Source organism: Schistocerca cancellata, chromosome 11 (genome assembly GCF_023864275.1).
Source record: "Schistocerca cancellata isolate TAMUIC-IGC-003103 chromosome 11, iqSchCanc2.1, whole genome shotgun sequence".
Lineage (NCBI taxonomy): Eukaryota > Metazoa > Arthropoda > Insecta > Orthoptera > Acrididae > Schistocerca > Schistocerca cancellata.
In genome coordinates this window covers 34,725,329-34,741,002 of record NC_064636.1, presented here as the reverse complement: position 1 = coordinate 34,741,002, position 15,674 = coordinate 34,725,329, and positions in this window count along the sequence as shown.

Sequence of the window (15,674 nt, the reverse complement as noted above, 5' to 3'; positions counted from 1 at the left end):
ACATGTTAACTGTAACACACACTTTAATAGTTGAATTAATTGTTATTGTTTCTATACTCATTGCTACATCGAGGCATAATTTTGAAACATATAAAATGTATACTTACCCTGTCATGTGTCAACAAGCAGGCCTTCACATCATGTATCAGCTAAAGAATTCTTTACTCATCAGCAAGGACAGAAGGTATTTTTTTTATCTCTGTATGGGCATTATCTGCATATATGTAAACATAGTCATAAGTTAATTTCCCCAGATTTGTCATATTTTTAGACAGTAGAGTGTACAACTGTGAGAGAAAATTGTTTATGAATAATCCTGTGAGAGATGATTGTGCTAGGAGTTCAATGCATCTGTATCATCCATTTCTTGACTGATGTTCTGAAAATATAATTTATTCTCTCAATGTTACATTTAGATATACAACTTCGAGTACGCCCGAACAATTTTCCACACTCAAAGTAAATGGTGGTGGATTAATTTTTAAATGCCACCCACTGTGATTTATTGCGTGAGCTACGTGGTATGCCTTCTGAATTACCACCTACTTTGCACACAGCTGGAAAGCTTCCATTAACAAGAATGTTACTGGTTTACTATAATAAATACACATACTAACATATGCAGACCATTCCCAGTCCCATTTTACAAGGATAATGATTTAATTATAGATGTACAAGAAAATGTAATAATTACAAACGAGTTAAATTTCATTCAAGCAGCAAATAGGATCGAGCCTTTTGAATCTTACAGTAATGTAAATCCATACTTAATTGTCAGTATTGTGCTGTTCTTACTTTTATTAATTTGTCTTGTGCCTACAGCATACATCATGAACCCAGTTGTGATTTTAAGCTCTTCAGTACCAGTCGTTACTGTGTATGCATATGAGATGAATGCCTTGCGATGCTACAACTGGGGAAACAGATTTGTGATGACCAGGTGGTTTTCTTGAGCCACATTTGGTAGCTCATCATCTTTGGAGAGTGGGATGTAAGGATTACAGGATCAGATGCAGCTGCCTTGGGCTCTATCCCGGAATGCTGACAGACTGCAGTGCCAGTATAAGCCAGGCGCAGAATTTCGCCCCACACACGGTAGTCCAGTCGCATTGCTGGCTACCTGCACAAGCAGAACTGTTTTCAATATGCGTGGCTCACAGTGGAGTGTCGACAAACCCATATTTATTTGTGGTAGGACATCACACGCAGTTACAGTGGGTTGGTGTAGTGAGTGGGTTATTATACCATACTTACGGAAATGAATTGGCGATGGAAGTGACTCTGTATTTGCTTTCTTCTGTACCTTGTGGACCTAATGCCTGTAATCCTGACAAATATCAAGGGAGACCCTCAGCTGAGGACACAAAACACGTAACTGCGTTATACAAGTGATGTAAGAGTTCATCGAATAAGTTATATAAAGTATGTTCAGCTACAACCATAAAGGGAGGAAAATGAAGCATCTTGAAATAATAGAAATTAAACATATGGCTATTTGCCAAAATTCGGTACTTCATGATCAGACAGTTCCCTTAGACACCACTGATGACCTCAGCTACTGGAAACAGGTACATGGAGACTTCTTGGTAAATTACTCCTGCCACTTATATACCCGATATTTTACATTATTTGTTACGGTGGTCTCACTGGCCCCACAATTTTACAGTGGTCCTGTGCTACTCTGGCTTATCTTTCCAGTCTCCCACCACCTCCCAAAGTCCCACCGTCTGGCCACAGAAGAGCATTCCCCTCGTAACTCAGTATCACCCAGGACTGGAGCAACTGAATTACATTCTCCGCCAGCGTTTTGACTACCTTTTGTCGTGCCCTGAAATGAGAAATGTCCTGCCCATTATTCTCCCTAACCCTCCACAGTGGTATTATGCCGTCCACCGAACCTACACAATATACTCATCCATCCTTACACGACCCCTGTTCCCAACTGCTTACCTCATGGCTCATATCCCCGCAATAAACCTAGATGCAAGACCTATCGTCCACAGTGAATCAAGGGTGTTTTTTTTTTTTTTTTTTTTTTTTAATATTTTTATGGCGATCACCATCAAAAGAAATGTACACCTTGTAACAAAAAAATAAATTTTTGACACCATTGCACAGTCAATTATAAGAGAGATTACTTTGTCTTTTGTTGTAATGGATAAATCAGCATTTTCAAATCTTTAAACATTATGAAAAATAAGTAAAAATAAATTCATATGCACATAGATTCCAAATGAAAAACAGCATGAAATGAAGAAACAATGAGAGCAAATTAAAGTTGAGAACTATTGTTAAAATGATGTGACAAAGAATTAGAAATGTTTCAACCAATTAAACAAAAATAATGAGTAAAGTCAATTCAATAGAGATTATAAAATTTCAAAGCATCTCAGATTTGAATCCACAACCTGACATACAGCAGAAATGTACTTCAAACATTATGCTATGCCTCTTATGTGCAAAGTTCCTATTTTTAAAACTCTTGAGTAGTACACAAAATTATGAAAACTTTTTTCCATCGATTACGGGGCCCCACTAGGGCGAACAGCTGCGGTGTGCGATACCTGGGACCCAATCATACATCACCATGTTGGTGGTTTCAAAAAATTCTTCCCACCTGTGGTAACCTTTTCTTGTTAGTGTTAAGAGGATATTATCTATTTCAGTCACACCCTTGAAACATGTCGCCAAAATTTACTATATTTTGCTTAATTTATTTTTCTTCTCTGTAATTTGTCATGTAGCTGATTTAACTAAGTGTGTCACATTTTGCCTAATATAAATAGTTTAACTTCACATTTTCACTGAAATAATTTTTCTTACTCTAGTTTTACATTGAATGTAAATAACTGTCAACTTTGACAGTCACTTTAGAATCTTTGGCTGCAACTAGTTTAAAACCTTTAATCCCTGAAAATTCATAACCGCACATATTTACCTTATTGTCTGATGATAGTGTAACAGCCAAAACCCATTAGTTAAAGAATAAATACTCTACTGTCTGATTAAAATTACTTGATAGTTGACACTTCATGTGTGGGAATTGGTTTGCTCCAGTCAGAACTCTCAGTGTCACACGTGAACCGTTTGCTGTTGCCAATCTGCCACAACAGTTGGTCAGTTTATTTCCACCTCCTTATCCAGCCTCCTTTTGTGATGTGCCAGGATCCCAGATTATTTTCCTTTTGTGATGTGCCAGGATCCCAGCACGTGGGAAAAATATATCTAAAAACAAAGATGATGTGACTTACCAAACGAAAGTGCTGGCAGGTTGATAGACACACAAACAAACACAAACATACACACAAAATTCAAGCTTTTGCAACAAACGGTTGCTTCATCAGGAAAGAGGGAAGGAGAGGGAAAGACGAAAGGATGTGGGTTTTAAGGGAGAGGGTAAGGAGTCATTCCAATCCCGGCAGTGGAAAGACTTACCTTAGGGGGGAAAAAGGACAGGTATAGACTCGCGCACACACACATACACACACTTATCCATCCGCACATACACAGACACAAGCTTGTGTATGTGTGCGCGAGTGTATACCTGTCCTTTCCCCCCCCCCCCCCTAAGGTAAGTCTTTCCGCTGCCGGGATTGGAATGACTCCTTACCCTCTCCCTTAAAACCCACATCCTTTCGTCTTTCCCTCTCCTTCCCTCTTTCCTGATGAAGCAACCGTTTGTTGCAAAAGCTTGAATTTTGTGTGTATGTGTGTCTATCGACCTGCCAGCACTTTTGTTTGCTAAGTCACATCATCTTTGTTTTTAGATATATATATATATATATATATGGTGAGCTGCGTTAGTGTAATGGTTAAGGTATATATATATCACACACATGCGGACAAAAGATTCTAACGAAATACCTAAGTTTCATGCACAGCATTAACCAAACACTACTGGCTCCTTCGACACAAGACATGATTTAGCATCACATATTAAACTGTTACAATCACAGAGACTGGGTTACAATAAATATGCTTTGCATGCCGTCAAATGAAGCCGAATTTCTTAAGGCTGCAGATTACTTTTCGTGTCAAACTATGACTAACTTTAGATACTGTTCATACAATAAAAATGGCAGCATTAAGACTCTGAACAGGGTCCTAAACATGGGCTTTTAATGACAGTTTGCTATCTATCTGAATAATAGAAATCTGAACTGTCCAGTTTCACTAATCATATGCCCATTCATTGTAATTAGAATGTCAGGTTTTGTTAGCCGATTCCTGTGTTACATTGTTGATTGCACTTATATAAACTTGTAGCTTATTGTATTTTGTGCTAATGTGGTAGAGCACACTGAACAACACACTTAAATTATGATATTTCTCTTTGAATGCAAGCTGGTATGCACATAAAATGGACAAAAACATGTTTTGTAACACTCTCCACAATATACAGGGTGTTGCAAAAGGTACGGCCAAACATTCAGGAAACATTCCTCACACACAAAGAAAGAAAATATGTTATGTGGACATGTGTCCGGAAACGCTTACTTTCCATGTTAGAGCTTATTTTATTACTTCTCTTCAAATCAAATTAATCATGGAATGGAAACACACAGCAACAGAACGTACCAGTGTGACTTCAAACACCTTGTTACACGAAATGTTTAAAATGTCCTCCGTTAGCGAGGATACATGCATCCACCCTCCGTCGCATGGAATCCCTGATGCAGCCTTGGAGAATGGCGTACTGTATCACAGCCATCCACAATACGAGCACGGCGAGTCTCTACATTTGGTACCGGGGTTGTGTAGACGGGAGCTTTCAAATGCCCCCATATATGAAAGTCGAGAGGGTTGAGGTCAGGAGAGTGTGGAGGCCACGGAATTGGTCCACCTCTACCAATCCGTCGGTCACCGAATCTGTTGTTGAGAAGCATACGAACACTTCGACTGAAATATGCAGGAGCTCCATCGTGCACGAACCACATGTTGTGTCGTACTTGTAAAGGCACACATTCTAGCAGCACAGGTAGAGTATCCCGTATGAAATCGTGATAACATGCTCCATTGAGCGTAGGTGGAAGAACATGGGGCCCAATCGAGACATCACCAACAATGCCTGCCCAAACGTTCACAGAAAATTTGTGTTGATGACGTGATTCCCAATTGCGTGCAAATTCTCGTCAGCCCACACATGTCGATTGTGAAAATTTACAATTTGATCACGTTGGAATGAAGCCTCATCCTTAAAGAGAACATTTCCACTGAAATGAGGATTGACACATTGTCGGATGAACCATCCGCAGAAGTGTACCCGTGGAGGCCAATCAGCTGCTGATAGTGCCTGCACACGCTGTACACGGTACAGAAACAACTGGTTCTCCCGTAGCACTCTCCATACAGTGACGTGGTCAACGTTACCTTGTACAGCAGCAACTTCTCTGTCGCTGACTTTAGGGTTATTGTGAACTGCACGAAGAATTGCCTTGTCCATTGCAGGTGTCCTCGTCGTTCTAGGTCCTCCCCAGTCGCGAATCATAGGCTGGAATGTTCCGTGCTCCCTAAGACGCCGATCAATTGCTTCGAACGTCTTCCTGTCGGGACACCTTCGTTCTGGAAATCTGTCTCGATACAAACGTACCGCGCCACAGCTATTGCCCCATGCTAATCCGTACATCAAATGGGCATCTGCCATCTCTGCATTTGTAAACACTGCACTGACTGCAAAACCACGTTCATGATGAACACTAACCTGTTGATGCTACGTACTGATGTGCTTGATGCTAGTACTGTACAGCAATGAGTCGCATGTCAACACAAGCACCAAAGTCACCATTACCTTCCTTCAATTGGGCCAACTCTCGGTGAATCGAGGAAGTACAGTACATACTGACGAAACTAAAATGAGCTCTAACATGGAAATTAAGTGTTTCTGGACACATGTCCACATAACATCTTTTCTTTATTTGTGTGTGAGGAATGATCCTGAAAGTTTGGCCGTACCTTTTTGTAACACCCTGTATAGAAACCACTGTCAAGTGCTGGAACTATGGTCAACTGCATTACAATGACTCAAGAAGGAATACAGCTGTCTGTCTTCGACTGAGCATGCCTTGATGTGAAATCATCCCTTACGGCACTATGGACACTATGTTGCTCACAGCAACAGATTGCTAGATGAAGAACAGTGTGGGTGTGAAATATTGTGCAAGCAACATGGCGAATTCTGTAGGTGAGCTGCTAACAATGCTTTGTTTCCAGCAGATCTTTGGAGGAAAAAGTGTTAGGTAGACCTACTCCAAACTTAAACCTAAAAGAGAAGGCCTGGAGGGGAGGGGAGGGGGGGGGGGGGGTCGGCAGCATCACCATCTGTAATCAGAAGCCAGTTGATGCCTCTTTCAGTTCCTGGAATATTTCCTGCTGAGTGGCCCATAAGAGAAGATAAAACACTCGTTACAGATTCCTGTGTGTGTGTGTGTGTGTGTGTGTGTGTATGTGTGTGTGTGTGTGTGTGTGTGTGTCCATACAGGGCGGTCCACTTAAACATTTCAGCGCAGATATCTCTGGAACAACAAACTACAATAGACACTGAAAACTGAGTTTCGTTGGTCTGAATGTAAGCTTTTGTTTTCTAAATGGGCACCTCGTATTATTTTTCACACCACCAATAAATGAAAACTTGCAGAAAGAATGGCATCGGTTGCATTGCAATACATCAGTTACATCCGAAGAAATTGCAAAGTGAAGTTTACACTATGTTGCTTGTAACTGCGACAATTGTGCACTACAATGCAACAAATGTTGTACTTACTGCTATTTACACTGTTATTAAGTGGACTGGGAACAATACAGATGTCCAGTCATACATAATGAAAAATAAGGAAACGACTTACTCATTTCCACTTTATTGATCTTTACTACAGTACTAGAATGGAGATAATGGGAACGAAAAACCAAATATCGCCAATCAGGGTAAACAATCGCTAACCAAGGATCTAACAGAGGGGTAAATGGTAGTTGTGTATAGTTATGCGATTGGACATCTATTTTTCCCAGTTCACTCAATTTCAGCATGACAACGATCTGAAGCACCCCTCCGCTCATGTCAAAGCCATTCGAGAAGGACACTTAAGTGGCCTCGCCAAAGCCCACATCTCAGCCCGATCGTAAAACCTGTGGGATCAACATGATCGAGGGCTGAGGCGACGAAAATTTTTCACCTGCGACTAATTACTGCAATCTTTGTTTAAAGAAGGGCAGAAAATTACCCTGCATCATTTGGCTGCTCTCGTTAACTCCATGCTGTCACACTGCGTGGCTGTAATTAAGGCAAAAGGTTATGCAACTGAGTACTAATGGCTACATACACTTATTAAAGTTCCAAAAGTCTTTTAAGCTGTAACATGACTTTTGCCAAACTACAGTAATTTTGTAAGACCATCTGTGATATTACCAGTTTTGGAACACAATTTTCATTTTGTGACATTATTGCGGTTACTACTGTTAATCAAGTGACATAACTCTTGTAAGGATTTTATTTGAGTAATTTGTTTTTCTTATGAAAATCTGTTTGTCAAAATACTTATTGTCACTACTGTATATATACCACTTACATTTTATTTTACTCCTCACAATGCTAAACTATTATTTATGCAAATTAAATATACAATCAAGCTCATAAATTAACGATAATGCTGATACATAGTGATACAATGCTCTGATGGGTGGCTTGCGGGTTTAAATCACCTCGGGGTATGACCATGCGGTGCATTTGACCTGCGGTCATTGCACGGTGGCGCTGACAGCAGTCCACATACGCAGAGGTGTGTTGGTGCATGTCGGAGTACGGTGCAGCGAATAAGTGTGCAGACGTTTTCAGACGTACTAATGGTAACTGTGTGTTGAATATGGTGCAAAGAACACGTATTGATGATGGTATGAGTGGTAGAATACTAGGGCGACTGGAGGCTGTCAAACACAGCAGGTCATAGCACGGGCCCTCCATGAGCCACAAAGTGAGATCTCGAGATTATGGCAATGATTCCAGCAGACAGAAAACGTGTCCAGGCGCTACAGTAGGGGACGCCCACAGTGTACGACACCACAAGAAGACCGATATCTCACCATCAGTGCCCGCAGACGGCCACGGAGTACTGCAGGTAGCCTCGCTTGGGACCTTACTGCAGCCACTGGAACAGTTGTCTCCAGACACCCAGTCTACAGATGACTGAACAGACACGGTTTATTCGCCTGGAGACCTGCAAGATGCATTCCATTGACCCCTGGTCACAGGAGAGCCCATAAGGCCTGGTGTCAAGAACACAGTGCATGATCATTGGAACAGTGGTCCCAGATTACCGTATTTACTCGAATCTAAGCCGCACTTTTTTTCCGGTTTTCGTAATCCAAAAAACCGCCTGCGGCTTAGAATCGAGTGCAAAGCAAGCGGAAGTTATGAAAAATGTTGGTACATGCCGCCACAACTAACTTATGCCATCGAATATATGTAGCGCTACGCAGGCATGCTTTGAAAGATAAATACTGGCGCCAAAACCTCTGCATCAGTAAATAAATTTAAAAAAAGTTGAAGACGAGCTTTTTTTCTCCGCCGCGAGTTTCGACCACTGCATTTTCATACATTATCCCACGAAGTAAATACAAATTCCGTATTGTTCATCTTCGAATGTAGCACAATTTCAGTGTACTACGAAAATCTGACTGGCAAGAGTGTTTGGGATGTTTGTCAATATGGCCAACTCTACGTTCTGAATTTTTTCCTATCTGTGAGAAGAGATGGTTGCTAATAGGAACCTGATGAAATTTGAATCACATACAGTATTCTCTTCACCATAAGAATACGAATATAAACATTTTGCCATGTATTCTTTCGTGTTTGCTGCTATCTCATTTAAATCCTGTCTGCCAAATAAACTACGAAACTAGAGTGAGACAACAGCAAACGCGGAAGAATATACGTATCGTGCCATGTTTATATTCGTATTATTCTTATGCCTAATAGTGATACAGTCAGAAATGAAGCACGGCAAGTGACTAGATTTTTAAAACTAAGATGACTCTAATTTCTGTGCAGAATTTGATGTAATAAAGAAGCGGCCGCGAAGCTTTTCAAACGGAGAAAAATTTTCGCCCAACTCTCGTTCAGAACATGTTCTATCATACACAGTCTATTATTTGATTCTTGTTGATCATTATCAAAGAAAGCAGCAGTGTAAGTAACGTCTCTTGCCATTGTTTCACTAATGAGACGATTCCTCTCTCTCTCTCTCTCTCTCTCTCTCTCTCTCTTTTGTACGCTGCGGTAGCGCGCCCAAAAGCAAGCCATGCCGCGAGCCGCGACAGGCCGTAAACACGCACTATCAGAATGCGACAAACAATGCATGACACAGTGCAGTAATGCATTTTCAGCTTAAGAGTGACGCAAACACCTATAACAAAGAAAACGGCACTTATCAGATCAAAGCAAAATAAGCAATCGATTCAAACCAGACGAAGCACGTGAAAAAGGAAGGGCACCCGTATAAATACGGACGGAGCGCCTGATGCATAGCAATAGGTACGTGGTAAAGCTTAACTGCTAAGCTTACGACTCGAACCAAACTACTGTAGCTGTATCGTCATTCATTCGACCTAAATTGTGTCTCATATTACAATGGACCAACTTTGTTTTGATTTGGAGGTGCGGCCTACAACTTTTCTTTCCCCTTGAATTTCGAGTCTCAAATTTCAGGTGCGGTTTAGATTCGGGAATTTTTTTTTTTTCCTTTATTTCGAGTCTCATTTTTCAGGTGCGGCTTAGATTGGAGTGCGGCTTAGATTCGAGTAAATACGGTATGTTCACGGCCGAGTCCAGGGATAGTCTGAACAGTGATTCTCACCGGGTTTTCATCTGGCGTGAACTAGGAACCAGATATCAACCCCTTAATGTCCTTGAAAGGGACCTGTATGGGGTCGTGGTTTGATGGTGTGGGGTGGGGTTGGATTATGATTGGTGCACATACACCCTGCACGTCTTTGACAGAGGAACTGTAACAGGTCAGGTGTATTGGGACGTCATTTTGCACCAGAATGTCCTCCTTTTCAGGGGTGCAGTGGGTCCCACATTCCTCCTGATGGATGATAATGCACGGCCCCACCGAGCTGCCATCGTGGAGGAGTACCTCGAAACAGAAGATATCAGGCGAATGGAGTGGCCTGCCTGTTCTCCAGACCTAAACCCCATCGAGCACGTCTGGGATGCTCTCGGTCGACGTATCGCTGCACATCTTCCAACCCCTACGACACTTCGGGAGCTCTGACAGGCTCTGGTGCAACAATGGGAGGCTATACCCCAGCAGCTGCTCGACCACCTGATCCAGAGTATTCCAACCCGTTTTCCAGCCTGTATAAGTGTGCATGGTGATCATACCCCATACTGATGTTGGGGTACAAGCACAGGAAACAGTGCTGTTTTGTAGCACATGTGTTTTGGGACGGTTTTCTCAACTTATCACCAATACCGTGGACTTTCAAATCTGTGTCGTGCGTGTCTATGCTAGGGGCACCAAATTCTGCAATTATTCTTAATTTATGAGCATGAGTGTATTTAAACAGTTCATATATATATAAGCAGTACTAATATATTCAGTTCAGCTACAATTACTACCCTCGTTAGTTAAAAGCCTATAGGTTGTGACAGAAAAAGTGATTGTAGGAGAAAACAAAGTATTAAAGTGTGAGAAAAGAGTAATCTGTGGGTGTGATGTTTGCAATGCATTTTTTTTTTGCTTTACATGTTTGTTAGTCAGGAAAAGTTATGTGTGGTGCTCAGGGGGAGAGTGAAAGATCTAGGACATAATGCATTGATGAAAGAACAGAGGATATCGTGAATGTGTAAATAACATGCTTGATACCAGTGCAATAGGTACAGCTAGTATCACAACAACACTGCCATGCCTATCGTGACAACAAAAAGGAAACACAATCTGTTTATTTTTTTAATATTGTAGCAAATTGGTGAAATTTTGCGTGCTCCACCACTGACAACAAGCAGCATGCACCTGCTCCCCTCCAAGTAGATGCTGCTTGTGCCATCGGATAGTAGTTACCCAGCCAATACAATAATTACACAATTTTCACTCCTTCTGGCATTCTCAGACTAATCGTAAATGCTAAATTCAGTCGTTCTTAATAAAATACAATTATTCTATGTGTAGAGAAAAATTCCCCACAATGTGTGCTTTACAGATACAACAACACTCTCAGCTCTAAGAGCTCAGAACTTATTGTGGTGAAAACTGATGTATGACTAGGGTTGCCACTTTTTGATATAAGAAATAAGGGACATTCACCCAAAATTATAACACTTTTCACAAAAATAAGAGGCAGTTAATAAATACTTGGAAATCAAACATTATGTACCAATTTCAGTTACATTGTAATTAGTTTCATTAATAGAATAAGATAATTACTGAAATTCGTAAAAGAAACTAATACCCTCTTAACAGTACATGCAGTACAATGCATTAGGTAAGACAAAATGTGCAGAAGGAGGGGAAAAAACCATTAATGGAACTACCTTATTTTCTCCATCTATACTTCACATTTGATCTAGCTGACTGTAAAACTACATGACTAACTTTATCGTTCAATGGATTCTCTCCAAGACACGTTCATGTTTATAGTAATTAGTAGTTCACTTTTAGTCACATCTACTGAACAGTTTCTACTGCCTGACCACTTGTTAGACACTAAGGAGAAAATGCGTTCAACAAATTCATTTGAGCCAGGAACATTCATTACAAAAGACAAGTTTTTTCTAATTCTAATAATTTCTGTTGTCCTTGATGACTAGCAAACACTGATGACAACCACTTGTTTGATGCATCTTCTGTACTCTCCAAAATACTGGCAGTAATGTTCCCAACAAGACAATAATCCTCATACAGTTTATCCATACTAATTATTTCAGTTAATTGAAGGGATTTCACTGCAGGTTCCAGGGAATAAAAATGTATGCTTCTGATTAAACCAAATAATTGCAGCTTCGCTGCAACATTCTCCACGAAATCGTACAATTTTTGAAGGTAGTTTAAGGGCTCGTGATGGATGGCTCTGAGCACTATGGGACTTAACATTGGAGGTCATCATTCCCCGGCTCGCGGTAGAACTGAATAAAACTTCTCTCGAGTTTGGTTCTTTCTGAAGAAGACAGAGCTTTGAGGACATTCTTAACAGCTATTCTGATCTTTCCTTTGTTTCTGTTTCCTTTTCAGTAAGCACAGTTTGTCCAAAAGTTCAACCACAAAAATAGTGTCTCTTTATAAAATCTCGATGCCATGGAACAGACATTTTAGCCATACTGCTGAAGAATAGTACACTGATTTCTAGCAATATAGCCTTAAGTTCATGCTTGGGACCAAAATACTTCTTCTGAACTTTGGAACAGTCCTCTCCCAGCAATTTGAAGTAGCTTTTGATGACAGACCAGTTATGGCTTTATCTTTCTACTAAATGTTCTAAAGACAGCCAGAGAGTTTTAACACATCTCAATATCTCCAGCCATTCAACATCTACAAACTCAAAATATTTCTTCACATCTTTGCAGCACTTTGTTGACAGGAAAAATAACTATGTATTTTCAGAATAACATTTTCTATGTCTATATCAAGGCAATCAGTTGTATGCCTAACTGCATTATGAACAATACGAGCTGAGCAGTTTGACTTCAAAATTCTGGAGTGTGCATCACGAAGAAGCTTAAAAACAATTTCACTTACTGTAATTAAAAGTACTGTTGTCTGCAATATTTGCAGTAATCTTGTTTAAAGGCAGGCCATTTTCATTAACTACCTTAATGACATACACATTAATTGAACTTGTGGTTTCATTGGCACTTTCATAAAAGTCCAGCAACCACCACTTGTAACTGTGAAGTACCTTACACGGTGAGGAAACATTTTATGAAAACCTTTATTGCTTGCAACTGAAGAGAAAGGTTTTAGAAAAGTTAAGTCACAACATCTTTTACAGATTTTGTAGCCAATATATCTTAAACCAAAATTTCTCCCTCCGTTCTTCCATATGAAACACTATTAGCAACACTGTCATCCCCAAAAATATGAGTTAATCATTTGAACAACTCCTGCTGGTGTAACTGTGGTTATGTTTTACAGTGTGAAACACAATAGTTAGTTCTGCTGCAGTTACTTTATCTTGCTGTGTTTGAGATATCACTATTATAAAAATACTAATCCAGATTTTTTATTTTATTTTGTGACCTTTTATTTGCTTTATGGGTGTCAGTTCTAGCAGTTTTCTTAAGATCTGACTCACTGCCAGCAGAATCTGACAACTTAAGTGTGATGAGCTTCTATAACTTCACAATTTACGCAGCGCCACTTCTAGGTGTTTTACTGTCCTAGGCAAGGATTGAAAAATTATGCTCCTTCTTTTTTAATGTAATTGGTGTCCTTGCTATACCCCCCCCCCCCCCCTCCCGCCCATGCACAATAATTCAAATTCCCTATTACGCTTTTAACCATTAAACCAAGGTGACCAGGTGTCACCATTTTCTGGGGACACTCCTCAGTTTTCATGTTTTGTCCTCAATTCCTTTAAAACTGACTGAGGACAACAAATATTCTCAATTTCTTATGTTTTGCACTCAATTGTTGAGATTTCCCAAAATAACTGAAACACTGATTAAATATATAAATGACACCTTTTAACATTTTCCGCTAAGAGTTCTACAATGATTATTAGCCACCCTTACAGCACAGTGGTCTAAGTGATTGGCTTCTGATCATTCGTCTGATACGGGTGTGGGTTTGAATTTCGATGAGGCACGGATGTGTTTCTGTAAAGGCACTTCCTCTTTCCCTTCTGTGGAGTCGGTGGCCCTAAGTTATGGATGGGTGATTTCTTATAGCCCATTGTGTTACTAACAGTCATCGTTGAATTGGAATTAAAAGAGATGTTTGTTTCCATTTTGTACTCACTAGCTTAGTGCTTCCCAACCTTTCTTAGACCATTACCTCTGAGTGCAATCAGACATTGGCTAGAAGCCTCCCCCTCCTCCCCCCCTCCCCCATCCTGCCTTCTGTTGTGCCTCCCCTCCCCCACATTATCCCCTACTGTGTGTGAATGAATGATGAAGGAATTCATGGTGCATTGCAAGTGCTACCCACAACTTCTCAGAAAAAAAAGCCAACTACCCACAGTGAGGGCACACATTTGTTACAAAACCTGCTCCCCCCACATTACTCCTCTCCATTGTGGCAGTTGCTTGAGCTGCACACTGCAACCCCATTTAAAAATCGAATGAGTTCAGATGTGTGCACTACTCTTACTGTTCATAAATCACTTGATTGCTGAACTCCTTACTTCTGAACTGGCAGAAACTGGACAACTTCAAGCTGTTAAAGCCTTTTGTCTAACCACTCTAACTGCAGTAATAATAATAATAATAATAATAATAATAGCCCTTATGCACATGCTACTGTGTCGTGCTGTCTATTTATCTGTTTCAAAGTGAGTAATGAAGCAATTTCTGGAGTACTGCAGGTAGTATCTACAACTTTGACGAGATTTTTCTCGAGATATTTAGCATTTGTTACGTATATGCCTCACTTTTATTGTCAGCAATGTAGAGGACAAAGTACAACATAGGTGTGTAGTGGGTGGACTATGTGAGGAACCTGCAACCTCCACTGCATTAATGCTACTAATTGAGAAAAAGTAATTACTTTTAACTTATGTAATCAGTCCCCCCATGAACCATGGACCTTGCCGTTGGTGGGGAGGCTTGCGTGCCTCAGCGATACAGATGGCCGTACCGTAGGTGCAACCACAACGGAGGGGTATCTGTTGAGAGGCCAGACAAACATGTGGTTCCTGAAGAGGGGCAGCAGCCTTTTCAGTAGTTGCAGGGGCAACAGTCTGGATGATTGACTGATCTGGCCTTGTAACATTAACCAAAACGGCCTTGCTGTGCTGGTACTGCGAACGGCTGAAAGCAAGGGGAAACTACAGCCGTAATTTTTCCCGAGGACATGCAGCTCTACTGTACGATTAAATGATGATGGCGTCCTCTTGGGTAAAATATTCCGGAGGTAAAATAGTCCCCCATTCGGATCTCCGGGCGGGGACTACTCAGGAGGACGTCGTTATCAGGAGAAAGAAAACTGGCGTTCTACGGATCGGAGCGTGGAATGTCAGATCCCTTAATCGGGCAGGTAGGTTAGAAAATTTAAAAAGGGAAATGGATAGGTTAAAGTTAGATATTGTGGGAATTAGTGAAGTTCGGTGGCAGGAGGAACAAGACTTTTGGTCAGGTGATTACAGGGTTATAAATACAAAATCAAATAGGGGTAATGCAGGAGTAGGTTTAATAATGAATAAAAAAATAGGAGTGCGGGTTAGCTACTACAAACAGCATAGTGAACGCATTATTGTGGCCAAGATAGACACAAAGCCCATGCCTACTACAGTAGTACAAGTTTATATGCCAACTAGCTCTGCAGATGATGAAGAAATAGATGAAATGTATGACGAGATAAAAGAAATTATTCAGGTAGTGAAGGGAGACGAAAATTTAATAGTCATGGGTGACTGGAATTCGTCAGTAGGAAAAGGGAGAGAAGGAAACATAGTAGGTGAATATGGATTTGGGGGAAGGAATGAAAGAGGAAGCCGCCTTGTAGAATTTTGCACAGAGCATAACTTAA